General features: G+C 47.0%; 1 protein-coding gene across 1 annotated transcript in view; it reads left to right on the forward strand.

The window, feature by feature from the left end:
• ISM1 (isthmin 1) overlaps nt 1–27,420 on the forward strand; it is a 101,913-nt gene that overhangs the window by 11,597 nt on the left and 62,896 nt on the right. The window lies entirely within an intron of this gene.

Consider the following 27,420-nt stretch of genomic DNA (forward strand, 5'->3'; position numbering starts at 1 on the left):
GCTCAAATGTGTAGCCCCCATCTTCTATTAGCTCCCATTGGAGTGTTTTTTCCAAAAGGTACATATACAAGCAGGTCCAGGAAAATCCCATGATAAGGGGTGGGGGAGGAGGAGCTCCAGAAACGAGACTGATCTGTGTTCCGTGGCTCGGCTGTGAGGAGATCTCGAGGGAACCTGGATATTTCGGGTGACTATCCCAGGATTAATCGCCAGGATATCACCAGGAGCACAGGGCCTCACCTCCTGTGTCAGTGAGGTGGGCTCGCCATGAGCTGCCTCCATGCTGCCGTTCTTCTCACCACTGGGCTGCCGCTCCTTCCCGAGGCCTCCACTTCTTGACCCAGCTGCTCCCAATACCGTCCGTTGCAGCAGCAAGGTGGGTTTGGGGTGCCAGTTCTAAACAACAGTTTGGATATAAACCAAGAGCTCACTTTCCCTTCGAGGACCTTTTATAAATGGCCCATGTTGGCTAGTTTCAGTTCTAATTATTAGGTTCTCAAATGTACGTTTACCTTGGCATGGTGTTGTGTAATCATGGCATCTCTTGCTCATAAAAAAAATCTTAGATTAAACAGAGAGGTAGAAAGGGAAGTCAGTTGCAAATGTCATGCGGCACCTTGAGGAAGTGACGTGTCCCATATTTCAACTTTTTAAAATGGTGGTGGAATGTGCTGTCAAGTCACAGTCAAGTTATGGTGTCCCATGAGCAGTAGTGGCGAAGTGGTTAAGAGCAGGTGCATTCTAATCTGGAGGAACCGGGTTTGATTCCCCGCTCTGCCGCCTGAGCTGTGGAGGCTTATCTGGGGAATTCAGATTAGCCTGTGCACTCCCACACACGCCAGCTGGGTGACCTTGGGCTAGTCACAGCTTTTCAGTGCTCTCTCAGCCCCACCCACCTCACAGGGTGTTTGCTGTGAGGGGGGAAAGGCAGGGAAATTGTAAGCCCCTTTGAGTCTCCTACGGGAGAGAAAGGGGGGATATAAATCCAAACTCCTCCTCCTCCTCCTCCTCCTCCTCCTCCCCTCCCTCCTCCCTCCCTCCCTCTCTCTCTTCTTCTTCTTCTTCTTCTTCTTCTTCTTCTTCTTCTTCTTCTTCTTCTTCTTCTTCTATATTAAGTGTGCCCCATTTTGATAACTTTGCTCCTATTGCTTGTTATAGCATTTTGTTTAATAAACCGTTTCTTTGTTTTCTTCATGCCTCAGATTCAGTCATACCTCAGGGCCTGCGCTGACGAATGAGGGGTTTGCCCAGAGCAGAATCGGAGTGTTGGCAGTCAATTAAGACCAGTTCTGGGCCTGAAGGGGGCAGGAGGAAAGGAAGGTACCTAGGGGGGAAAGAAAGAAATCCCTGGTGGGGGCATCCCAGCTGGCAAGCCTGCAGGGCCCTATGCCAATTCTGTGTCACACGTTCTCTGTGAAATTCTCAGTATGCTTACGCACAGCAGGATATAACAAATATCTCCAGGGATCAGAAATTGCACAGCAAACCAATATGACCTTTTCCCTGCCTGATCTTGCACACGGTTTAACATCATCTGTCTCTGCTGGACACATGGTCAGGGGATGGTGGCAGGCAAAGCAGAAGAACTGAATATTTTGTGAGTCTCAGGCCGCACGGGCAAAAAAAAAGTCAGCGAAACGTCGGTAAAAACAGCGTTACGGGCGGAGACTTCACACGGCCGACGCTGCAGAAACGACGCTGCAGTGGTGCGGCGATACTCCAGCAGCCCCACAACGGTGTGTTCAAAAATCGCTTGAGTCTTTTCAATAACGGCGCTCCACAGCCGGTGCCGTGTGAAGCTCCTGCGAGGAATCGGTGTCACAAAGCCCCTCCCCCCCCAATGGCGGACCACACTGGCCAATCCTGGCACTGAACGCCCGTGACGTCTAACCTGGGGAAAAAAGAATGGCGTTTGCAAGCGCAGCTGTGTTCAGCCAATGTTCTACCTATCCACGGAGCAGCCGGCCATGCGAATGCTCCGTTACTGCAGCGCTGCCAATAACACCGACGGCACAATGCTGTAATTGGGTGTGCAGAAACGGCCTCAGGAAGGCTTAAAACACCCTTCCAGGTCAGTGACATTTTGTGAATGGGGCGCATGTTCCTTGTGGTACTCTAGCCCTTTGGACACCACAGAACACTACATCTTTGGAGGCTGTAACTACACGTGTAACTACAAACACCACAGTTGTTGCGACAGGAAGTCCTCGGGATCACATGCTTCCACTGCCCTCCTCTGAAGTCCTCAAATAGACCACTTCCGCTTTCTTGGCAAATTTGCTGTTAGAAATAATCAGGTTTGGGCATCGTGGGTCGTAAGGAAGAGAGCAAGCCACAGTTTATTGGGCATGGGGCAGAGTTCCATTTCTGAGTTATATGGAAGGGGAAAGGGAGCATGCGAGCCCAAGCGTCTCCAAGGCTCGTTCCTGTAATGAAAAGAACAGGGTGTGCTTGCAACGGCTGAGTGTAGCCAGAGACTCGTTCCAGCTTTTTCCAGGAATCGCAGAGCTAAGACAGGTAGCCAACGTGCTCTGTCAAAGCCCTGATTTCTCTCTCTCTCACATACACCCCGACCACATGTTCAAATCCTGGAAGGGAACTCCTGGAAGGGAAAGTGCTCCTCGCACAACAAAAAAGAACTCCTTTAATGAGCTACTCGTGGCTTTCCAGACCTAAGGTTTTTGTGGGGTTTTTTTTCCAATTGCCTTTTCTACAAACTTTTGCTCTCGTGTCACATTTAGAGCACTTTTGCACATGCAGAATATTTTTTAAAAGTTATTATTAATTTTATATACCGCCCTCCCCCGGAGGTCTCAGGGCAGTTCACAACAAGGTTAAAACATACATTAAAACATAATTTAAATATCTGTTACCTAAAAACAGAACCCATTTAAAAATGTGGATGGCGTCTGGCTACCCCCCCCCCACCCTTGTGCCCACGGGAGGCCAGATGACTTGGTAGATATATTTTTAACCAGGCTGGCCAAATGCCTGGTGGAACAGGTCCATCTTGCAGGCCCTGCGGAAACTCTGTAAGTCCCGCAGGGCCCTGATCTCCCTAGGGAGCCTGTTCCACCAGGTAGGGGCCAGGGCTGAAAAGGCCCTGCCCCTCGTCGAGGCCAGCCTGATCATTTTTGGGCCAGGGATCAAGAGTAGGTCCTCCTCCAAGGAGCAGAGGGGCCTACCGGGGCAATATGGGGAGAGGCGGTCCCTCAGGTATGCAGGTCCAAGACCGTGAACGGCTTTGAAGGTCAAAAACAACACTTTAAACATAATCCAGAACTCAATCGGCAGCCAGTGCAGATGGTATAGGATCGGTGTGATTCGATCCCTGCTCGGACTGACAGTAAACAGCCTGGCTGCTGCATTCTGAATGAGTTTTAATTTCCGGATCATGGCCAAAGGCAAGCCTGCATAGAGTGAGTTACAGTAGTCTAACCTGGAGGTGACCGTTGCATGGATCACCGTCGCTAGATCAAAACTTTCAATCCACTTCCCAATTGTTTGCAAGTGGATTTTGCTATTTCACAACAGTAAAAGCCAGCTGCAAAATGCATTGAAAAGTGGATTGAAAGTGCATTATTCCGAGTATGCGGATGTGCCCTCAGTAACTGGAAAATAGTGGACAGAGGTGACCTTTTAAGCCAGTGTGATGTAGTGAGACCCATCCTGGTTTAGTGGTTAAGAACGGAGGACTTATCTGGAGAACCGGCTTCGATTCCCCACTCCTCCGCATGAGCAACAGATTCCTTTCTGATGAGTCAGGTTTGTGCAGGGTGACCTTGGGCTAGTCATAGTTTTTTCAGAACTCTTTCCACTCCATCTACCTTACAAGGTGTCTGTTGCGGGTAGAGGAAGGGAAGGAGTTTGTAAGATGCTTTGAGACTCCTTACCGTTGAGAAAAGTGGGGTATAAATCCAAACTCCTCTTCTAAGTGTAACCCCCATGCTCAGAATGGGTTGACCCAGAAAGGGGTGGAGACCCAAAGCAGCAGGAGGCTGCAGAGCTCATGTAGTTCGGAGGAGACAAGGCTACCAGACTCGGACCTTGGTTTGTATAAGCCCTTAACACCTTGTTAAGGTAACTGCAATGTTGTTGGGAACTAGTGGGAAGGTAGTTGTTTATTTTTGCTATGTTGTAAATGTTGGAGTTTATTGTTTCAGGGTTTCTTTTTTGTGGTTGTAATGGGTGAGAGTTCTCCTGGAAACCTTCATATTAAATCCTGTTCATCAAACCCTTGGAGTCTTCAGGAGCCAACCCACTTGCAAAGAAGAATTGGACTTGGCAGTATCAGTAGACTGTAAATGTAAGGACTTGAAAATGCAACCTGAACAGGACCTTGAAGTGTGATGTTAAATGTTGATGTTATATGTTAAGAAAGTAAACCATTTTGTTTTTTAAAATTTGTTGTTGCAAACTCATTCCAAGTTCTGCCCCACAGAACCCACAGATAGAGGTTACATAAACTCTCTACAAAAAATATATCCCATGTTGTCTTGCAGTTGGCATGGCCAGCTCTGAGTTGAGAAATACCTGGAAATTGGGGGGGGGGGGGGTCTGAGGAGGGGAGGGACTTCAGTGGGGCTAAGTTCCACAGAGTCCACCTCCCAAAGTGGCCATTTTCTCCATGGGGACTGAACCCTGTCATCTGGAGATCAGCCACCACCTGAAAGTTGACAACTCCCATGACAGCGCAAACACAAGATCCATGGTGCTGTAAAGACTGATTGATTCGTAGCAGAAGCCTTCATGAATTAGAGCAGGGCTTCTCAAATGCCTGGATTTTAAAAAAGATATACACACAGGGTCCAGAGGGCAAAAACAGTGGGGTCAAAAGGCCATAAATACAAGGAGAAGCAGTAGGTTTAAGAGTTCCTGGCCAGGGCGGAGGGGTGGGGGATCACCATCCCCAAATCCTGCCTCTGCCACTAGTCAGCTGGCCCACTGGGGGCTTACATGAGGTGGGAAAGGTCTAGGCAGGTGGAATCATTTCCAGACCATACCAGAAGTGACAGAGAGCCAGAGTGGTGTAGTTGTTAAGAGTGGGGGACTCTCATTTGAAGAACCTGTTGATTCCCCACTCTTCCATATGAGTGGCTACTTGGATGGGTGATCCCCAAGGAAGACTGGGGTTGTTATGCAGAGGAAGGCAGTGCTCATCTCTGCTCATCTCTTACCTTGAACACCCCAAGGTCCTGGGGTTTTTGATTGACACACATTCTTCTTTTTCTTTGTGCTGCAGAAGAACTGGGAGGTCAGGCTCTCCAATGATGAAAATCCCGTCCGTCTACAGACGTAATGCCCATTGGGCAAAGTGGGCAGTTGTCCAGGGGGGCCCCCTTGTGGTGGGTGCCAAAAATGCAGGGTTCATTTGTGGGGGGGGGTATTTTAGTGGATTTTCCGTTTTTGGCTTGCAGGGGCACAGTTTTTAGGCTAGCAGCACCAAACTTTCAGGGATGTTTCGGGAGACTCTCCTGATGCTATCACCCAGGATTGGTGAGGTTTGGTTCAGGGGCGCCCCATCACCCATTGGTCCACTGGATCCAAAGCTATGGACTCCCATGTTTCCAATGGGAGCTAATAGAAGATGGGGGCTACACCTTTGAGGGTCCATAACTTTGGATCCCCTGAGCCAAACTTCACCAAACCTGGGTGGTATCATTAGGAGAATCTCCTAAAGATACCCTGAAAGTTTGGTGCTACTAGCTTAACAATTGCACCCCTGACAGCAGACACTCCCCAAATTTCCCCAGATTTTCCTTTTAAATCCCTCCCCTTGGCATGGATTTAAAGGGAGAATCTGAGGTTCCCAGTTTAAACATTGAAAGTGATGCTGTTTCAGGGTGGGGGAGAATCAACCCCAAATAGCATCACTTTCAGTGTTGTTTAAACTGGGAACCCCAGATTCTCCCTTTAAGGTGGATTTAAAAGCAGAATCTGGGCTCCGAAGTTTAAACACCACTGAAAATGATGCTGTTTGGGGGTGGATTCCAGCATCACTTGTTTAACTAGGGAACCCTGATCCTGCTTTTAAATCCACCTTAAAGGGAGAATCTGGGGTTCCCGGTTTAAATAACATTGAAAGTGATGCTGTTTCCCCCAGTTGGGGGGACTGGATACAACACCATAAAATTATTTCTGCTGTGTGGCATGGCCTATTACTGTGTTCAGATTTGTGATGGTGATTTTGAAACGACCAGGTGTAAAAAATCATTGCTTGGTCATGGTGGGGGAGGGCGGCTACAAACAGGCTGTAAAGAAGTATGTTGAATGTCACCCCGAAATTCATAGAGAGCCTGTGATGAAGTATGCGTAGCGAAGCACGGGTGCCCTGCTAGTAAGTTCATATTTGAGAGTCTGTTCGAAGCAGTTGTATAAGTTTACACTTGGGAATCTACTATACGTGTTTCCAAATCTGCGGTGGTTACAGCTAAAGCAGCATGCTATATAATTAGTTGTTGCACACATTTGTGTCTCAACATGGTTCTCTTTGTTTGATTATTTCGTTATTTCATAGGATTGCCAGCTTTGGGCTGGGAAATACTTAGAGATGGGTGGAGCTTGAGAAAGAGGTATTGAAGAAGGGAGAGGTTTCAGTGGGGTGTAATGCCTCCCCAGGTAGCCATTTTCTCCATGTAAACTGATCTCTGTTACCTGGAGATTGGTTGTAATCCCAGGAGATCTCCAGCCATCACCTGCAGGCTAAGAACCCTAATGCTTCAACACACCACCAGTCCATCCACAGAAATATCTAGTAGGAAGGAAGGTTCTAGTTTAAGTTTCTCCATTCCACATCAATCTATATATATAAAAATCTATCAGTGCGTTTTTCTGCTGACAGGTAATCTCCCAAACTACTGGATCGATTGCTTTGAAATTTTCACACAACATCACATTCGCGTGTGGCCAGGTTTCCATACTGTTTCCACACCTCCTGTTGTGTACATGTCACAACTATGCCAGTTATTGTGTACATGCCACACCTGTGACAGTTGGAACCACAGTTCTGTTCAGCAACATCGCCATCTGCTGGCCGTCAAAGCAACACCTTCTGATACAAGGGAACCAACCATGCCTTCCTTGAAAACCACTGCCTTATGGGGTGAAAGGGATGGGGCGGGCCATCTGCACATGGCCCACCCACCCTAGCAGAGGAAGGGGAAGGTGAGGGAGGGTCCGGGGGTTTGCTGGACCAAACGCTCTGAAATGTGAACACAACGTAGCTCATGCCTCCCAGCGTGTTTTATGCTAGATATTCCCCTGCAAGGGAAGGGAGTGAAAGGGACAGGACCAGCCACCTGCACATGGCCCACCCACCCTAGCAGAGGAAGGGGAACTTTAGGGAGGGACTGGCCGGGTTGCCATGCAAGGGAACGGGAGAGAGGGAGGGGAGCGAGGGGCCCCTTGCCCCTCCCGCCCCTTGCAATCATTGTGCAATGATACATGTTCGAACCGTTCGCTTCCCCTTTTCTTTCTTATCCACTTCACCAGACTCAGCCACAGCAACGTGTGGCTGGGCCCGCTAGTCTTCTATGAAAAAGAATCATTTTAGCCGTTTCCACACGGTCAAAATATTCTCGGTTGAGCAAGAAAAATATCCCTGTGCAGCCAAAAATTCCACATGGTTCCTGGTGCTAAAGCAGACCTGCCCCAGTGTTGTCCTGTGGTATTTCACTTATCCTGGGATTTTTAAAAAATCGCCAGTTTGGAGGTTCTTTTAAAAAATCCCGGTGTGACCATGCTTGTGCCTGCTACTGTGTGAAAACCAATCCGGAGCAGGACCAGTTTATTTTTCCCATCCAGCCACCTGATCTCCCTGCCTGATGTCCATTTAAGCTGCCACTCAAAAACAACAGCCAATCAGAACACGGGACACCGGGCATGCTCAGAGATGCTTCTGAACTTCAGAGATGGTTAGAATATATCTGGGAACAAGTGACACTTGATATTTTCCATATACTAACCAAAAATAAGACGTGGCAAGATAAACAGAATGAAATTTTGAAGATATGGATAATATACGTGGACTGGATGAAAGAAGCTCGAGTCGGCGAAGAAATGTGGGAGAAGAGGCTACAGAGAATGAACTTACTGCTGTTTGTGTGACAAAACTATGAAGAAGAAGCAATGGGGGGAGGGAGAAAAGGGGGGAAAGTATTTTTTGAAAATGTATGAACAAGAAAATTACTATAAACTGTAAAATTCAAATGATACAATTAAAAAATTAAATACAACAACAACAACAACAAAGAGAGAGATGCTTCTGAAGTAAATACAGACGTCCCAGGCTCATGCAAAAGAAATTGGAGTATTTCCTCCCGGTTTTCAATGGATTCCTTCAAAAAGCAGGCAGCCATGCAGACAGAAACCTCAGACCCAGGGCTAAAAAAACTTGCTGGTGCACAGGTATAATTTTGCCGTGTGGAAACGACCTTTAATTCAAGGGAAGGACTGAATCATGCATGCTGCCCACTGCAGTCCTAAGTGAGAAAATCTAGATCCAGGCCTACTGCTTTCATGAAAACTAGACCCAGCTGTCCCTCAGCTCAAGCATGTGCGTGTCCTCAAATGCCAGCAAAGCAGGAAATGACCAGACTGGCCTCATAAATGGTACCGTCTCACTCACTGTATGCTTCTCATTCTGTGGGACTAGCGCAGCTACCAAACGCTGTGATCTTCAGGCAGAAAACATTCCTCAAATTGTTAGACTCATTAGACTGCAAGTGAGCAAAGGGAAGTGTTTACCAAAAAAATACTAGAACTCAGCATACTTCAAAAAAACCCAAAACCACTTTCCTTGCATGCTTTTAACACCCATTGTTCCCCATCTCCCAACCCACCTTTTCGTCATTTTCTTTCATTTTGACAGGAAGAGTCTCCTCGTTCCAAACATCTGGAGTTCAAATGAAGCATTTAAGAAGTATTCTGAACCTTTATTGCTGCAAAAATCTGCTCAGCCAGGACTGGCTCCTTGATGATAAAGGGTTCCCCACCCCCCACCCCCCCGCTCAACAAATAAAAGGGACGTTTTGTACATTGAGATCCATCACCTGCATCTGCTAGAATGCAGAAGGTGTTGGCTGACTCTTTTGTGGTCTGGAAAGCTCACTGTACTAAAATCTGCTTGTAAATACAGCTCAGTTAGTTGTGGCTTTTCTTTTTTTTAAAATAATATTTTTAGTAAGTTTCTCAATGTTGTTAACAGACAAGAAAAGAAATATGAAGCAGACAAAAGAAAGAAGAAGCGGAGGAGACTCAAAGGGGCTTACAATCTTCTTTCTCTTCCCACCCCCACAACAAACAACCTGTGAGGTGGGTGGGGCTGAGAGTGCTCTGAAGAACTGTGACTAGCCCAAGGTCACCCAGCTGGCATGTGTTGGAGTGCACAAGCTAATCTGGTTCACCAGACAAGCCTCCATAGCTCAAGTGGCAGAGTAGGAAATCAAACCCAGTTCTCCGGATTAGAGTGCACCTGCTCTTAACCACTACACCATGCTGGCTCTCTAGAAAAGAAAGGAAAGAACAAAGACAAAACAGAAAAATATAATACAGCTACTCAAAAACTGTATTAATATTAGCTCTAATATGTTGGATCTCAGGATTGCAAAACTAATATTATCAGAGAGAACATTACACAGTTTTAAAATTCACTATCTTATTTGTCGTCGTCGTATTTATGAACCGCCCTCCCCCGAAGGGACTATCTTCTGTCCACTGGCTCTACAGAATCATTACTAGACAATTTCTTGTATCTTAATCATTAACAAATTAATGTTCTTACAATTGTTATTATTCTTACGTAGTTGATTAGTTGTGGCTTTTCCACAGAAATCACTGCTGGAGCTATTTAAAACTTTAGTCATAGAAAGCAGTCATTTATACCAATTCAATACTCTCTCGCTATCTTCATTTGTCATTCCTGAATGTGTGTCCCTTTTTTTGTACAATACTGGAAAAGGCAAATTAAAATAAAAATAGTGTGATATTGGCCGAATTCCCACTGAAAAGTTAATCTAGATACAACCAAGTTTCAAAAGAATCAGCACCTTTTCATCCAGGTTCCAACATCCTCACTACAGCATATTTCTAGTGAAGACGTCTAGGCCTGCCCCCGGGGGGCGGGGGGGGGGGGTGCCTGCTGTCAGGGGTGCAATTGTTAAGCTAGCAGCATCAAAATGTCAGAGTACCTTTAGGAGACTCTCCTGATGATACCACCCCCTAATGATACCACCCAGGTTTGGTGAAGTTTGGTCCATGGGGGCCAAAGTTATGGACCCTCAAATGTGTAGTCCCCATCTCCTATTAGCTCCCATTGGAAACAATGGGGGATGGGGGCACCCCCTTTGGGAGTCCATAGCTTTGGATCCCCTGGACCAAGATATCAAGAGCAAGGTCAAGGGTACAACGACGTTAAAAAGGTTGGGAAACACTGCTTTAGAAGAAAACGAGACAAATTGACTTCTGGTAGCATGGTGTTTCTCTGGTGGGTGAGTCTCCGAGTGCTCACGGACTATACACTGCTGATAAAGGCTATTTTGCTGGCTGTGGATCAAGTTTTTGTTAGCTCTCACCCAATGGTGGGATCCAAAAATTTTAGTAACAGGTTCCCTCGCCAGTCCCCCCTCAGCAAAGAGGGCAGAGGCGTACCTAGGCAAACCTGAGCCCTGGGCAAAACCTGAGTTGGATGCCCCCCCACCACATTTTTTTTTGCACCAGGTCATTTCTAAATCATCATCACATTATAGAAAATGCCCCAACTCACAAATCTGAACACAGCAATGGTGAAACACACAGGTTCTTTGATAGAGACTGGTGAGATAAAAGGTACGAAAGGCTGAGAATCAATGAATTGCAGTACCTGAAAGGGATTAACCCAGTTCAGGGAGTTACATTATTAGTCGCAATTGCTATATGGAACCTTCACGTTCAAAGGCAGGATGCCTCTCGGGGAGGCGAGGGAGTGGAGACGGAAAAGCGGACCCAATTAGTAACCCCCTCTCGGCACACACAAATAATCAGTAACCCACTCTCAGGAACTGGTGAGAACCTGCTGGATCCCACCTCTGCTCTCACCGCCCCAGGTTTTGGGGACTTTAAATTTGACAGGCAGATTGGGTGACCTCGGGTCAGCAACACACTCTCAGCCTACCTCACAGGATTGTTGTGAGGATACAATGGAGGAGAAGAGAACATGTAAAGTAAGCCACTGTAGGCCCTCATTGGGCAGGAGAAAGGGGGGGATTTAAATAAAATAAATATAGTTAGGAGTGATTCCACTAGTTTTGAGAAAATCCAGGGTCAGCAGTGTGAGTGAGCCGTAGAGCTCTTGGAAACAGCTTGCCCCTTTTTTTCATTTTTCTCCTCATTCGTCTTTCTTTTTTCTTTCTTCTCCCTTTTTATCTCTTTTATTTTACAACAACAAGTGGATCTGCGTTAAATGGGGGGAAAGGCTATAAGTACACTGGAGACATTAATGAGACCATGAAGTTACAAGGTCATAAATGCAGATCCATTTTCATAATAATTTTAAATGTGTTGTTATCACTGTTATGTTTGTTCTACTGGCTTCTATTTTTTAAACATTCTTTTCTTGTAATTCTTTGCTGATAAAATTTAAGTTATTTATTTTTTAAAAAAGAACACAAGACAAATTTATGATGAAAACTGTCCTCCTTGAATTTGCCTAACGGCCGTTGAACACAATCACCAAATGGATCCTTCCATATTCAGAGGTGGTACAAATCTGAATATCAGTTTCAAGGGAGATGTTTCCAAAGTGATGGCTGTATAAGCCTGCTTGTGAGTCTTTTGGGGCACTTGTTTGGCCACTATGGGATAGCGGATGTTAGACTGCATGGAAAATAGCATGGTGTAGTGGTTAGAGTGAGAAGGAAGGCACAGTAATATGGCCCAAACGCATCAGATAATGAAAGCTAAGCAGGATCAGTGATTGGAAGAGAGACCTGTAAGGAAGACCCTGCAGAGAAAGGTAATAGAAATTACCTCTGCTTCTCACTTGCCTTGAAGGCCTCTTGCAGGGGTTGTCATGAGTCAACTGTGACTTGTTGGTACTTTACACACACACATACACACACAGAGAGAGAGGTGGGATCCAGCAGGTTCTCCCAGGTTCCCAAGAGTAGGTTACTAATTATTTGTGTGTGCCGAGAGGGGGTTACTAATTGGTGATTTTGCCACGTGATTTTTGCCTTAGTTACGCCCCTCCTCTCAGCAGTAGTGCGCAGAACTTGAAGCAGTCTAGCAGGAGGCGCACCGGCGTGTGTGGCAGCCTGCGCCTGCGTGCATTCATTTCCCGCCCAAGGACCGGCGAAGCGGCTGCATCCTTGCCACAGCCCCGCCCAGGAATGCCCCGCCCCCGGAATGCCCCGCCCCCGGAATGCCCGGCCACGCCCCCGGAATGCCCCGCCCAGCCCCATTGGCGCTACGCCACAGTTTGAATCCCACCACCATGGGAACCTGTTACTAAAATTTTTGGATCCCACCACTGCACACACACAGTGGTTAGAGTGTCGGATCTGTGTGATCCAGGTTCAAATGCCTACTCGTGCCATAATAGAAGCTTGCTGGGTGACCTTGGGTCAGCAACACACTCTCAGCCTACCTCACAGGATTGTTGTGAGGATACAATGGAGGAGAAGAGAACATGTAAAGTAAGCCACTGTAGGCCCTCATTGGGCAGGAGAAAGGGGGGATTTAAATCAAATAAATAGAGTTAGGAGTGATTCTACAGCATTGCTCTTATGAAATGAGAGCAAAGGGGTTTTTTTAAATAAAGGCTTTTTCTCAATTACAGTTGTGATATGTGAAATCGTACTCTGGGAAGTTTGATGTCAGTTATGCGCTTTCTCATTTCCGATGACCTTGCTTGTTGCTAACGTAACCTCTATCTGTGGGTTCTGTGGGGCCGAACTTGGAAGGAGTTGCAAAGAACTAAATTTAAAACAAAATGGTTTACTTCCTTAACAAATAACACTTTTAGCATTTACATTTAACATTTAACAATTTACAGTCCTTTTAGATTGCATTTCAAGTCCTTATATTTACAATCTACTGATAATGCCAAGTCCAATTCTTCCTGCTGGTGGTTGGCTTATGAAGACTTCAGAGGCTTGGTGAATGGGATCCACGATGATGAAGGTCCCCAAACGAACTCCCATCAACTACATACATAGCAAGCCCTGAAACAAAAAATTCTAACATTTACACTATAGCAAAAATAAACAACTCCTTTCCCACTAGTTCCCAACAACTTTGCAGTTACCTTAAACAAGGTGTTAAGAGCTTATAAAGAATTAAATCAAGGTCCCAGCCTGGTAGCCTCAGAGCTTCCTCCAACTTCAACAGTTTTTGCAGACTTCTGCTGCTTTGAGTGTCCACCCCTTTCTGGGTCAACCCATTCTGAACATAGGGGTTACACTAACAGGGGGACAGATATTGCAACTAGCCTGCATTTCTTGTGCAACATCTTACATGCACGACATGCTGCTATCGTACTGCAGCTCTGAGACCCCCTCCGTTAATGATAGCTTCTTACGTGGCACATGGAAACAGTGAACGAGCCGCGATAACTTTGATGGACGCGGCAATTCTCCATCCCTGATACTGTCTAATTGAGTCCTCTGAGATGATGGTCTACCCTAGACATCTCTGGTCTCCATCAGCATCAAAGGGGCTAAAATTGAATAGATGACACTCTTCTAGGTTGATACCAGAGATACTAGACTTTTCGACGGGCTCAACATCTGTTTTGGAGTCCAGGCGAACGTTCAGTTTTACAGGGCTATTCTTCAAGCAAAGTGAGAAAGATAACACTGTTTCTGCACAGGATTAGGCCGGGGCAATCAGTGGTTTAAGAAGAGGACACTGAGTGGCTATTGACAATGGGTTACAAGACCGTTTTTAAAAATTCCTTGTGGGATAAGATCAAGGACAGACTGCAGAGCTCATCAGCCTGTCTCCGACAGGGGCATGCTGGATGTCTCCAGGAAACAGGGCATGATGCTAAGAGCCTGCATCTGGGGATTAGCCTCATCACAAGGAAACCAAAGATATATTAAGTTTGGGACATCGAAATCCATAGAGTATTTAGCTGTCCTTGTGGCTAATAGCCAATAGGAGACCTATCTCCAGGGGAATAACCCTAACCCACCTCCCATGGCCATGAAATCCAAGCAGACATTTCAAACAATTGTTTGAAAGTGGATTTTCTATTCCACGCAGTAAAATCCAGTTGCAAAGTGCATTGGAAGTGGACTGAAAGTGCATTATTCTGCATGTGTGGAAAGGGCCGTAGTGCTGCGATGCCCACCGATGTGTTTCTTCCCCTCTTCACCAAAAATATCCTCCCCCAAAACAAAGAGCCATTTCCGCCTTTACTTCTTTTCATTAGGAAAGCAATTGCCATGAAGAAAACTGAAGCTTAGTCCAAGTACAATGAGACATATCAGTAAATTAGTACAGACATATCAGACATATCAGTACAATGAGACATATCAGGAGCAGCAGTGGCGTAGGAGGTTAAAAGCTCATGTATCTAATCTGGAGGAACTGGGTTTGATTCCCCGCTCTGCCGCTTGAGCTGTGGAGGCTTATCTGGGGAATTCAGATTAGCCTGTACACTCCCACACTCGCCAGCTGGGTGACCTTGGGCTAGTCACAGCTTCTCGGAGCTCTCTCAGCCCCATCTACCTCACAGGGTGTTTGTTGTGAGGGGGGAAGGGCAAGGAGATTGTAAGCCCCTTTGAGTCTCCTGCAGGAGAGAAAGGGGGGATATAAATCCAAACTCTTCTCTTCTTCTAAATATACAAGCTCCATGAATACTGTGCTTAAAATAGATGTTCCCAATTGCGGGTAAGCAACATTGATGTCTTATTGATGAAGTGGACAAACCACAAAATGGGAGATTACCAGGGACCCTGTCTTTTGTTCCAGTTGAAGATTGAATTACAGTGGAACCTCAGTTTTCATTGCCTTCAGTTTTCATTGGTTTCGGTTTTCATCAATTTTTTCCATGAAAAATTTGTCTCGGTTTTCATCGATTTGCCTCGGTTTTCATCGATTTGCAATAAGGTGCAGGGGTTTGTGGAAAAAAATCACCCGGACAAAGCTGTTGCAGGCCGTGTCTGCAACTTGTTTAATCACAATGTCTCACCCCATTTCAGACAAATCTTAAAGAGGCATCAGAAACAGACCTCTTTGGACAGCTTTCTGGTGCGACATTGGTCCACTGGCTCTGAAGCTGTTCCTAGTGTTATTGTTTGTTACTGTTTTCAGCATTAAACACTAGGTTTATTCACCAAAAAATGTGTTTTTGGTATGTTTTTGGGAGTGCCTAGAACGGATTAATTGGATTCACTTTGATTCCTATGGAAAAGTTTGCCTCGGTTTTCATCAGTTTAGGTTTTCATCGGTTCTTTTCGGACGGACTACCAACGAAAACCGAGGTTCCACTGTATATCTGTATTTTTGTCCCTCAAAGGGTAATTTACACACCTCAGTGGATGTCCAGTGGTGGGATTCAGCAGGTTCAGCAGAACCGGTTGTTAAAACGTGCTTGCAAACAACCAGTGGTTATTGTCGAAGACTTTCATGGCCGGATTCAACTGGTTCTGGTGGGTTTTCCGGGCTGTGTGACCGTGGTCTGGTGGTTTTTAATTCTAACGGAGTTTTATTCAAAGGAGAAAAGCTGCACTGTGCATAATTTGTTTCACCCTAACCTGAGTGGCCCAGGCTGCCCAATCTTGTCAACTCTTGGAAGCCAAGAAGGGTCAGCCCTGGTCAGAACTTGAATGGGAGACCACCACCACGGAAGTCCTGGGTTGGTACACAGAGACAAGCAGTGGCAAACCACCACTGTTTTTCTCTTCTCTTGACCTGGACGCCCCAGGCTGGCCCAATCTGGTCAGACCTCAAAAGCCAAGCAGGGTCAGCCTTGGTTAGTACTTAAATGGGAGACCACCGAGGAATTCCAGGGCCGCTATTCAACAGGAAGGCAATGGCAAACCACCTCTGAATGTCTCTTGCCTTGAAAACCCCACAGGATTGCCTTGACAGCCCTGTCCAGTACCACGACCACAATTTGTTTCTACACTGCCTGCCATTCAGCTAACTGTTCATGCTCTACAGCAGCATCTATAAAATTGAGTGCCAAAGTTCCTAGATCAAATCACAGCATCCAGAAAACAAGGGAAATCAAAAGGGTGTATGAAAGTACATTTCCCAGGTGTGCACCTTACTGAAAACAGTGGGTCCTTACTTCCAAGTAAACCTGAGTACCAAGTTCCAAATAAACCTGAGTAAACACACTTTAACACAATAAGGGGGGCTCATGTATCTCAAGAAGGGAGTGAGGTGGGAGAGGAGAGAGAGGGGTGGCATTCAAGGGAAGGGGAGGGAATGGAGGGGAGGGAGGGGGAGGGAAGTGAGGGGTGGCATGCAAGTGAAGGGGAGGGAGGGAGAGGAGGGGAAGGGAGGGAGGGAGGGAGGAGGGAGGGGGAGGGTGACATGCAAGGGAGGGGAGGAAGGGGAGGGGGAGGGGGCCGTCATCCGGCCCACCCACCCTAGCGGATTAAGGAGGAAGGTAGAAAGGGAGAGGGGTGGAATGCAAAGAAAGGGGAGGGAGGGAGGGGAGAAAGTGAGGGGTGGCATGCAAGGGAGGGGAGTGAGGTGTCAAGTGACAAATAATTGTTCTAGACAGCATAAAATTTATTTATTTATTTATTTAATTGAATTTGTATACCGGTTTTCTTAAACTGCAGGGCCAGATTGCTTTTCAGCTGCCTGTATGTATCCACCAGCGCGTGTTTTTATGTTAGCAGCTATACATTTTGAAAGGATTTCCAAATAATCTGCCTTTCTGTTTTCTATCAGCTGGAACAAGATGGGGAGAAGACAGGAAGTAAATTCCTCACATTGAGTCAACGGGGTAAGGTGTTATGATAAGCAGCATCCAAAATTATAACACTAAAGAGAAGAAATCAAAGAAGATTCAGTAAAAAAAACCTTTTCCCTTCTTCTTGTCTTTGTGCAATCCACTACAAATTTAAGACAAGCACCTTGAAAACATTTGAAATCAAATTAACTTGCGTCCCTTGAAAGTGTGGGGATTCAATTTTTGGAATTCTTTGTCCCTCACAAAAAGACAGACAGAAGGCATGTCTGTCAACCCAATTCTCAAAACAAGATGAGATGGTTGTAACATATCATTGGTTTTCCCAAGATGAATATACGTGAGAAGCATTCTATCAGAATCTAAAAGCCAATTGGATTTTTCAGACCTGCAAAAAGCAATCAGATTCCCCATTATTCCTCCTCATGAATCTTCCCGTTTATCTTACAGTATCTTATGTTATAATTATAATTATTTTTCCATCCCAAAAGCAGTTTTTTTCCCCATGCATATTCCATGCACTGGAATGTCAACAATGAAGCTGAACAAAGTTCAAAGCCTTTCTCTCACCTGAAGAGTATTCCTCCGATGGATGAGCCACTTAAGGTGGAAGAAAGGTTCCTTGGCCACAGTCCACTTTGTGATCACTAAGGCCCCTTCCGCATTGTAGGAGTCGACCTTAGATCGACTTGAGTCCGACCCGAGTCCTCCACACAGACGTAGCGTCGGACTCGTGTCTGACTCGACTCACCCCCCTCTCGCCATTGAATTTCTGAGCTCGACTGGGGGGTCGAGTCGACTGGCGGACTCGGGTTACGCTCGAGCTGAAGCCGGCGGAGTGCGGAATCTCCGTCGACTCGACTCTGCCATCTAGCCAATCACAGCTCAGTATTTCACCCATGCGCAGAAGGGGAGACTCGTGGCGGCGGCGAAAAGCTTTGGGCATGCGCAGAACGAAGGACTCAGCAACCAATCGGAACGCAGCACAGGGAGGTGGTCCCGCCCTCTGAGCTCGGCTCCGGAGACACGAGTCAGCTGCTGTGCGGAGGAACGGGAGGACTCGAGCTGAGGTACGATTCCGCCGACACGAGTTGAACCTGAGTCGCCTCGTGTGTCCGGAAGGGGCCTATGAACGGTCAGCCCTGGTTAGTATGACATAAGTCAATTTGGGTCCCCACTGGGGAGAAAGGCAAGGTATCAATGAAGTAAATAAATAAACCTGTACGACTGGCAGCAACTCCTTGTTCTCCGAGACTTGAGGCAAATTACAAACAGGATGGAAGGGAAGACGATGCAGTGGCAGTGGCAGTGGGAGTTGGAGAGTTAGATTAGGCTCTAGGAGATACGGGTTCGAATCCCCACATGTACCTGAGAGGATGCCAGCTGAAGCAGAAGGAAAGAACAAAATACATCCCTTGAACTCTTCCAAGGGAGTCTCTTTTAAGATGAAAAATAGACCTTGTGAGTGGAGGAATTCTGTGGGTGGGTGGGTGAGAGAGAGAAATCTTTCCTGGGTGTCTTTACACCACTTTTCCACACCATTCCATCTTCCCCCTCTGCTCGAAAACGGTTGCCACTGAAGGCTGCTTTCCATCTCTGTGCGATTTGTCTCTCACTTATACCATAAATGTGTTACCCCGTTGCTGTACAAGTGCCATCATCAGTTTATGCAAGCAAGTCAATTATCCATATGTTTCGAATGTCTCTGTTCCACTCAGTTAAATGAGTCATACTCTTAAGTAATCACTGGGGTAAAAAAAATACATAAACAAGAGTTTTATAGTCAACAAGAATGCTGCTTTCATCATCTTTCTTCTCTTAGAGCAAAGTTCCAGATCTGTTTTCTTATATTTTCCTTCGGGGGAAAAAAGAAAATTAAGCGTAAGCTACTCTAGTGAGATCCATTGTAGAATCAATTGCAGATGGAATATTCTATTCACTACTCTTTTCTGAGTTTTAGAACCATTATGCACATTAGGCAGAACGAAGCAGGGTTTAAGGTGGTGGGTTGCCGGATCCCCCCTGGCCACGGGCAGGGGATGAGAGGTAAGGCTGCCAGCTCCAGGTGGGGAAACCCCCGAAAATGTGGAGGTGGAACCTAACGTGTCTAATAAGGAAGGGACCTCAGTGCGACCTGATGCCATAGAGTCCACCCTCCAAACCATCCACTTTCTCCGGGGGAATTAATCTCTGTAGTCTGAGGTCGATTCCGCACTTGAGTTATCGACCTAAGTTCGAGCTGCGTTCGACCTAAGTGCTCCGCACAACCACTGGGATCGACGTGGTTTTGTACCAGCTTCGCCCCGTGTAACGGTCAAATTTCCGACTCCAGTTGGGAACGACTACTTTTTCAGGGAACCACGCTCGAACTCAGCTCGATTCCAGTAAAGTGCGGAATCTCTGGTGCCAGGAGTCCCCCATTCAGCCAATCACAGCTGAGTGTTTCGGGCATGCGTACAGCTGGCCAATCAAAAAACGCCACCTTCGTCCCTCCATTCCTGTGGAAGTTTTTTTTATAACGTGTGTGGGGATAGACGGAACATGGCCGTAAAACAGTAGCCAATCGGAACGGAGCGGCGAAGAGGCACAGGATGATTCCGTCCTCTGAGCTGGGATCAAGCTGGTTGCAGTGGGGAACAACAATGGCTTTGACCTAGGTCAGTACCATTCTCAGGGAACTGGGTCGAACCTATTTTACTCATGTGCGGAATCGCCCTGAGACAAGGTGTAATTACAGCAGATCCCTGGGTTCCACCTGGAGGTTGGCATCCCTAGGGGGGTAGAAAGAATTCTGGATTGTACTACGTCATATTGCAGTTGGGAATGTGTGCCAGTTTTGACCCACATCTAATATAGGATAGCGGTTTGAGTGTTGGTCTAGGAATAGAGAGATTTGGAGTCAAATTCCCATTGAAGGCCAAGCTAGATGCAATTCCTGCCACAGACAGATGTGACATTAGGGAACTAACATGCCCAAGTGTGCTGGAGCCATAAGCACTGAAATATGTAATTCCAAATCAAAACAATAGTAGACTCTGTGTGTCTGTGTGTGTATAACAGTTTACTGTTGTTTTGATTTGGAATTACATATACTGTACTGTGTGTGTGTATATAGTGTATAGAATATCTATATTCCAATGAATAACTATTATTTGTTTGAAACAAAACACCTATTATTCCACTGTTTTCTTTCCTTGAAGATACACAGCATTTTAACTTACACGAACCGAGGATGCAAAATAATGTTTACTGCTGCTTACTTATGACTGTATTTATACTACAAAAAGTTTTTTCCTGCATTTTTTAATTGCAAAGTCTTTGATCATATCCTCAAAATTAATCTGAGGCAGATTCCGCATGAGGTGTGAAAATGGTGTGAAAATGGTGTAAACCCTTTAAAACTGTTTTAAACCATTTTGCACTGTTTTCACACCATTTTCACACCACTGTTTTTGGCCCGTGCAGAATCTGCCTGACATAACAAACCTGTTTCAATACACAGAGATAAGGAGGGGGGAAAACCCCTACAAAGCCCTCTTTGCTTGAATCCCTAAGCACACGCTTATTTTGCTGAATGGTTAATCCAGGGCTGCCAGCAAGGTAGAACAACAAGCCAGCCACTGAAGAACAAGCCAGCCACAGCCTAAGAACAAGGAGGAGAGTAAAAAGAAAGGAAGGAGGGAATTGAAGTATGGAGCATACAAAGCTACACCATAATATGCAGACAATGAAGGTGACCCTCAATCCAGCCATTAACTGCTCACCTGCCCTTCATTAACACACAGGAAACCAAATGGTGCAGGTATCTTGCTCCGGCAATCATTTATACAAGAGATGCCAAATATTCTGGGCTTATTCCCAAATAACTACGCATAGGATGGCAGCATTAAAATAATTTACTGGAAGTGTTCTGGATTCCACAGCAACTTGGCTTTGGTAAAAAAATTATTCTCCTACACACTTATTTGAATTACAGTTGTCGCTGGACGGAGTCTTCTCATATTCTCCTCACCACAAGCCTATGAGGGGGGTCAGGCTGGGACCGGCCAAGACTGCTCAAACAGCTTTGTGGCTGAAAGGGAATTTGAATTCTCTCCTCTTCTCTCCCACACACTGGCACACTCCCGTGCTCTGGCACACTTTGCATTCATGGTGTTTTGAGAGCTGGTGCTTGGCAAGTTCTCTCATGAGTCAGGTACTGTTTCTCCCAGTTGTGCTAATTCTCTACTTGTCTTTTTCTACAAATCTTTTTTTTTTACCTTGAGAATGCAGAAACGTTGACCTAGAACAGAGGTCTCCAACATGATGCCCGCGAGAGCAGTGGCGTAGCGTCAAGGGGACAGGGGGGTGATGCACCGGGTGTGCGCCCCTGCGGGGGTGTGGCAAGGGCATTCCAGGGGCGTGGTGGGGGCATGCTTGCCCCGGGCACAGTTCCCCCTCACTCCGCCCCTGCACGAGAGTCATGAGGTCTGCCAACACCTTTCCTTTTTACCAAATGTTCTTAGAAAGTGGGCTCGACTTTGCCCAGCAAGGTTTCAGCTTGCCCACTGGAGATTTGATCGACTATGTCGATTTTTAAAAGTGTCGCTTCGGCAGCAGCTGCCACCAGACCATAAAGATCTTCGCTAAGGAAGGCATTTTGTGGCTAGGAGTAGCAGTGGTGTCGGAGGTTAAGAGCTCTTGTATCTAATCTGGAGGAACCGGGTTTGATTCCCAGCTCTGCCACCTGAGCTGTGGAGGCTTATCTGGGGAATTCAGATTAGCCTGTACACTCCTACACACGCCAGCTGGGTGACCTCGGGCTAGTCACAGCTTCTCGGAGCTCTCTCAGCCCCACCCACCTCACAGGGTGTTTGTTGTGAGGGGGGAAGGGCAAGGAGATTGTCAGCCCCTTTGAGTCTCCTGCAGGAGAGAAAGGGGGGATATAAATCCAAAACTCTCTTCTTCTTCTTCTTCTTCTTCTATTATAGCAGTCATTTTGTGGTTGCGCCTACCGTGCTACGTCAGAATTGCAAAGGCGCCAGCTAACTCGAAAAGATTGGGGACCTTTGCCCTAGAACAAAGTGTAATAAACACGCCAAAAAGCAGACAAACCCACTTCAGGCCACTTTCATGCTGGGATTTTTCCCCGTATGGGTAGCAAGAAGCCCTTGCTGTAAATAGGAGCATTCGGACCACACAGTGCCCTGTTCAGTCATGACTCTGATCCACTCCTTTTTCCAATCCTTTGCACCCCAGAAAATCATGCCTCATTTTCTTAAACAGGAAACTGCAGGGCCACTCCGCCCATATCTGCTACAGGGACAATGGGGAAAGGATGCTGTACGCCACACTTCGTTCCTCCCTCCTTGACTCTTTTAAAGGGCGCTATTCCTTTATTTTCTAAGTTGCATTACAGCACAGCTCAGGAAGGAAAGAAAGGGAAAAGGAAGGTTCTAGGCCAGTGGTGGCGAACCTATGGCATGGGTGCCAGAGGTGGCACTCAGAGCCCTCTCTGAGGGCACACACACACAGAGTCCGTCATGTGGAGGGCAGAAAATCACACCCCCACCCCCACAGACACACATCTAGGCTGGCCTGGGCCACTGAGCATGATGTGCATGCACTGCAGGGAGGACTCAGCTGGCAGGCCTGGTGCCTGTGCTCCGGGTGGCTATTGCCGGGGGGGGGGGCGCAGAGGAGACAGAGATGCTAGAGAGGTACGGAGCGGTGCGCGTAGGACTTGCTTGAGGCTAGAGAAAGCTGGCCCCTGCTCAAGCGGGTGGGGCGGAGGAAGAGGGAGCCAACCAGTTTTTTCTAAAACCTCAGCATTCAGGTTAAATTGCTGGGTTGGCACTTTGCGATAAATAAGTGGGGTTTGGGTTGCAATTTGGGCACTCGGTTTCAAAAAGTTTCGCCATCACTGTTCTAGGCTGCATAATAGTGACAATGTGAAGATGCCCATTCCTGCCCCCCCCCCCTTTACTACTGTTGCCATGGGGGAGGAGTGTTTTCACTCCCCGCTTCGGTGCGCCCTAAACTAAAATACTTGCCGTTGTCTGGAACAGCACGCGCCCATGAATTTGTAAACCCATTACATTGGAATGTGTTGCCCTTTAAGTGGATTTAAACCCACTGGTTTAAGCAAACCCCAAATCTGCTTTAATCCAATACTCCGGTTTAACTGGTTTACAAATTTTAGCCTCAAAGAATCGTTTAAACCAAAGATGAGCGTCTTTTGCCAGGTTCCCCCCCCCCCCCCCGGCTCCTTTGTAGAGGAAAAAGGGACACAGCAATCTCTGGTCTGTTGGTTTGTGTCAATGAATTCATCATGTGTGCGGCTTTTGATTTGAAGTCAAAAGCCGCCATGTGTGGCCTGTTCGACATGCAGCTGAGGAGGATTCCCGCCCCATTTCTACCGTCTCTTCCAGCCCGAGCGCTTTCCCCGTTTCGGTCCCTCCACTGCCTTGCGATGCTGTTGGCAGAGTCTCTGGAAGAGAGCTTTTTTATAATCAGAGTTTCGAAACAATGTGAACTCACACTTTTTCCAACAAGAAGGGAATCCAGTTGTAGCCGGCCAGCTTGCCTCTGCCAACGCTAGTGTCCAACAGTCTTGGCTCGATGGCACAACCATCTTGACACATAAAAGTTAAATGCTGCATCCGGAAACACATGCCAAAAGCAGGCCTGCCTCCGATGGATGAAAGTCATTGGGTATTTTTTTTCCAACTTTTTTTTTTTAATTCATAAGATCCTGGTGAACTTACATTACCCAGAACCCAGCTGCTCTTCATGTGTGTGAGGTTTTTCTCTCTCTCTTTTTTTAATCATTCTGTCACTGAGCTGGTATGCATTATGATCTTTCCATCTCTCCGGTCTCCCGATTCGTAGCCTTGAAATAAACGGCAACACACGCCGAGTTCTGCTTTCTCTAACAACTGGTATCCCCATTTTATGGTTCCATTTTATGGTTCCATTTTATGGTTCACAATTTTCTTCCTGGTACGGTGCGATCTGAGGCTGGAAATAAGTTCTGCCACAGCAAAAGATCATCCGGGGCCCCAACCCTTATGCCCTGGTGGCAGCTGCCGCCGAAGCAATGCTTTTAAAAATCGGCATAGTCGATCAAATCTCCAACGGGCGAGCAGAAACCTTGCCGGGTGCCACCCCGAGCGCCACCTTTTCTGGCGCCTGCCAGTGTTCTTAAGGAGTGGGTGGGGCCAGGTAGGGCTTTTAGTTGTCCAGAAAGGCGTATAGTTGACTGACGGTGATCTGATGGGCTTGTTGCTTTGGCCGCAACTGCCACCACAGCGCAAGGATCCACACAGTGTTGTGAAAGTTCAGCTGTGGCAGTCGTTTTGCCACTGCGTCCAATTTCCAAGCGTGCCTGAAGGCTCACAAAGGTCAGGGACCCTTATCATGGAGCCTTGCGACACTATAGCAGGGATCCCCAACATGGTATTTGTGGGTGCCATGCACCCACCAATACCTTTCCTTATGCCTATCAAATGTTTTCAGAAAGTGGTCTGGGCCAGGTGGAGTTTTTGCCCAGAAATTGAGGGTATGATTGGCCATGCAGATTTTTAAAAACAATGTTTACATGGTGTGGATCATATTTCAAGAATGTATTAAGAAGAGTTTGAAGAAGAAGAGTTTGGATTTATATCCCCCCTTTCTCTTCTGTAGGAGACTCAAAGGGGCTTACAATCCCCCCTCACAACAAACACCCTGTGAGGTAGGTGGGGCTGAGAGAGCTCCGAGAAGCTGTGACTAGCCCAAGGTCACCCAGCTGGCGTGTGTGGGAGTGCACAGGCTAATCTGAATTCCCCAGATAAGCCTCCACAGCTCAGGCGGCAGAGCTGGGAATCAAACCCGGTTCCTCCAGATTAGATACACAAGCTCTTAACCTCCTACACCACTGCTGCTTCTGCAACTTTCACTTGCTAAGCAGAGGCGGAGCTATAAGGGAGTGAGGGGGTGTGCCACACACCGGACGCGTGCCTAGGGGGCGGGAACTCACCCCTGACCCCCCTTCCCCCACCCCCTGTGGCCCCCTACGCCTCCCCCTTCCCCCCACGCCACTCCACTCCACTCCACTCCACACCTTCCCCTTCCCCCCACTCCCTCCCACTTACTTTTGTTTAAAGCAGCCCCATGGGAACTACACTTTCCAGGAGGCTGGGGCTCTCAAGGTCTCCTGGGAAGTGTAGTTCCCACCAGGCCGCTTTTTCTACACCAGGAAATATAGTTCCCACCAAGCTGCTTTAAACTAAGGGCAGGGGGGGGGGCGCGGTGGAAGGACGGGGGAAGGGGGTGCCATTTTGCCCCCCTATGCCTCTGTTGCTAAGGAATCCATAAGTGCTAAGCGGGACAGTCACGTCTGCAGATACGTATAGTAAAAGACTGCAAAACTTGCAAGAAGAACTAGATATGTCCAGTACAATTGGAATGTGTGTGAACTAATGAATTCAGGGTACGGCAATAGGTAACCTGATTCGGAATAGCCTGATTCTTGCTTGCTTCAGTGTTTAAAAGTCTTGCTTTTGGCAGAGCCCCACAGAGAGACGCCTCGTGGGCACGAGCCCTGTGTCTCTCGCCGGCAAACCATAAAGCTTTATATCTGGAACTTTTGATGGTCCATAATCTAGCTTTCTGCTTAACTGTGGCAGTGTGACCATAGCACAAGGATCTTCAGCATGTAAATGAAGGGAAGCGGTGGCAGCCATTTTATGGCCGGCTTCACTTCCTGTGAAGTGATGATTGCCATCCTAAATAGAATTACACCCTTTTAACCCTATTCAATAGCTACAGAAGGGGGTAACTGTGATATATTCAGAAGTGAAGACGGGGGGCGGGGTGTGTGTGTGTGTGTGTGTGTGTGTTTTGCCAGACCTAGTTTGGGAATCTCCTGGAGACTGGCAGCCCTGTGTGGCAGCTATTTTGCGGCTGTGCCCAGCGCACTGTGCCAGAACACCAGCTGTGCCTGCAGGGTCAAAAAGGTTGGGGATCCCTGCATTACAGAAAACACACTGCATAATTTTCAGGAGGTCCACGTCCCAGTTCCTCCCAACCAGGAAATAAGTGTTTTTGAAATCAGGAAGTCATCTCGGAGGAACAGAGTGTACAACCACACTCTGAAAACACCTCTAAGGCCCAGTGTTTCTTTTCTTGACTTTTTAAATTGTTTTCCTGACTTTTTGGCCAGTTTATATTCCTGGGGATAATAGTTCTCAGCCTGAAGGATCGGGTTGCTCACAAGTGTCGGGATTTGCTCCTCCGGGGCCAGGAAGGCGGGGAAGGAAGGGCGAGCAGAGAGAACCGTTACGTGAAGCTGAGGGAAAAGTTATTATTTGGTTTGTTGTCAACTTCATTTATGCACAGGTGTCAAACTCACGGCCCTCCAGATGTTGTGGACTACAGCTCCCATCCTCCCCTGCCAGCATGCTGGCAGGGGATGATGGGAGCTGTAGTCCACAACATCTGGAGGGCCGTGAGTTTGACACCTGTGATTTATAGCTAGGGTTGTCAATTTCCAAGTGCCGGAGATCTCCTGAAATTACACCTGATATCCAGACCACAGAGATTAGTTCTGCCGGAGAAAACTGCTGTTCTGGAAGGTAGACTGTATAGCATTGTATGATATCCCACTGAGCCCCCCACCAAATCCCACTTTCCCCAGCCCCCACACCTCTCCAGGAATGTCCTAACCCAGAGTTAGCAAGCCTGCCTCTGTCACTGAGCCTCCAGGCAGATTTCAAAATCTGAAAAGCAATTCAAGCAGATGTCACCCCCATGCTCAGAATGGGTTGACCCAGAAAGGGGTGGAGACTCAAAGCAGCAGAAGGCTGCAGAGCTCATGTAGTTTGGAGGAGACAAGGCTACCAGACTCGGACCTTGATTTCTATAAGCCCTTAACACCTTGTTAAGAATTTTTTGTGGTTGTAATGGGTGAGAGTTCTCCTGGAAACCTTCATCATGTTGAATCCTGTTCACCAAGCCCTCGGAGTCTTCAGCAGCCAACCCACTTGCAAAGAAGAATTGGACTTGGCAGTATCAGTAGACTGTAAATATAAGGACTTGAAAATGCAACCTGAACAGGACCTTGAAGTGTGATGTTAAATGTTGATGTTTGATGTTATATGTTAAGAAAGTTAACCATTTTGTTTTTAAAAATGTGTTGTTGCAAACTCATTCCAAGTTTCCCCCACAGAACCCACAGATAGAGGTTACACAGACACAAAGCAGTAGGTCCATACGCTGACCTCTGCATAATAACTAACAAACATCTGTCCGTTGCTCAGGAAGGCTACCTAATTAAAAATAGTATTGTTAGTGGTAAAGAGTGCCAGGCTAGTACCTGGGAATCCCCTCTTGTGCCACGGAAGCTCGCTGTCACACCCTGTCAGCCTAACCTACCCCACAGGGTTGTTGTGAGAATAAAATGTCGGAGAGGAGAACGAGGTAAGCTGCTTTCGGTCTCTGTGGCGGAGAAAGGCAGGGTGCTAGTGGATTAGATAAGAAAACAATATAGG

This window comes from Sphaerodactylus townsendi, linkage group LG01, assembly GCF_021028975.2.
Source record: "Sphaerodactylus townsendi isolate TG3544 linkage group LG01, MPM_Stown_v2.3, whole genome shotgun sequence".
NCBI lineage: Eukaryota > Metazoa > Chordata > Lepidosauria > Squamata > Sphaerodactylidae > Sphaerodactylus > Sphaerodactylus townsendi.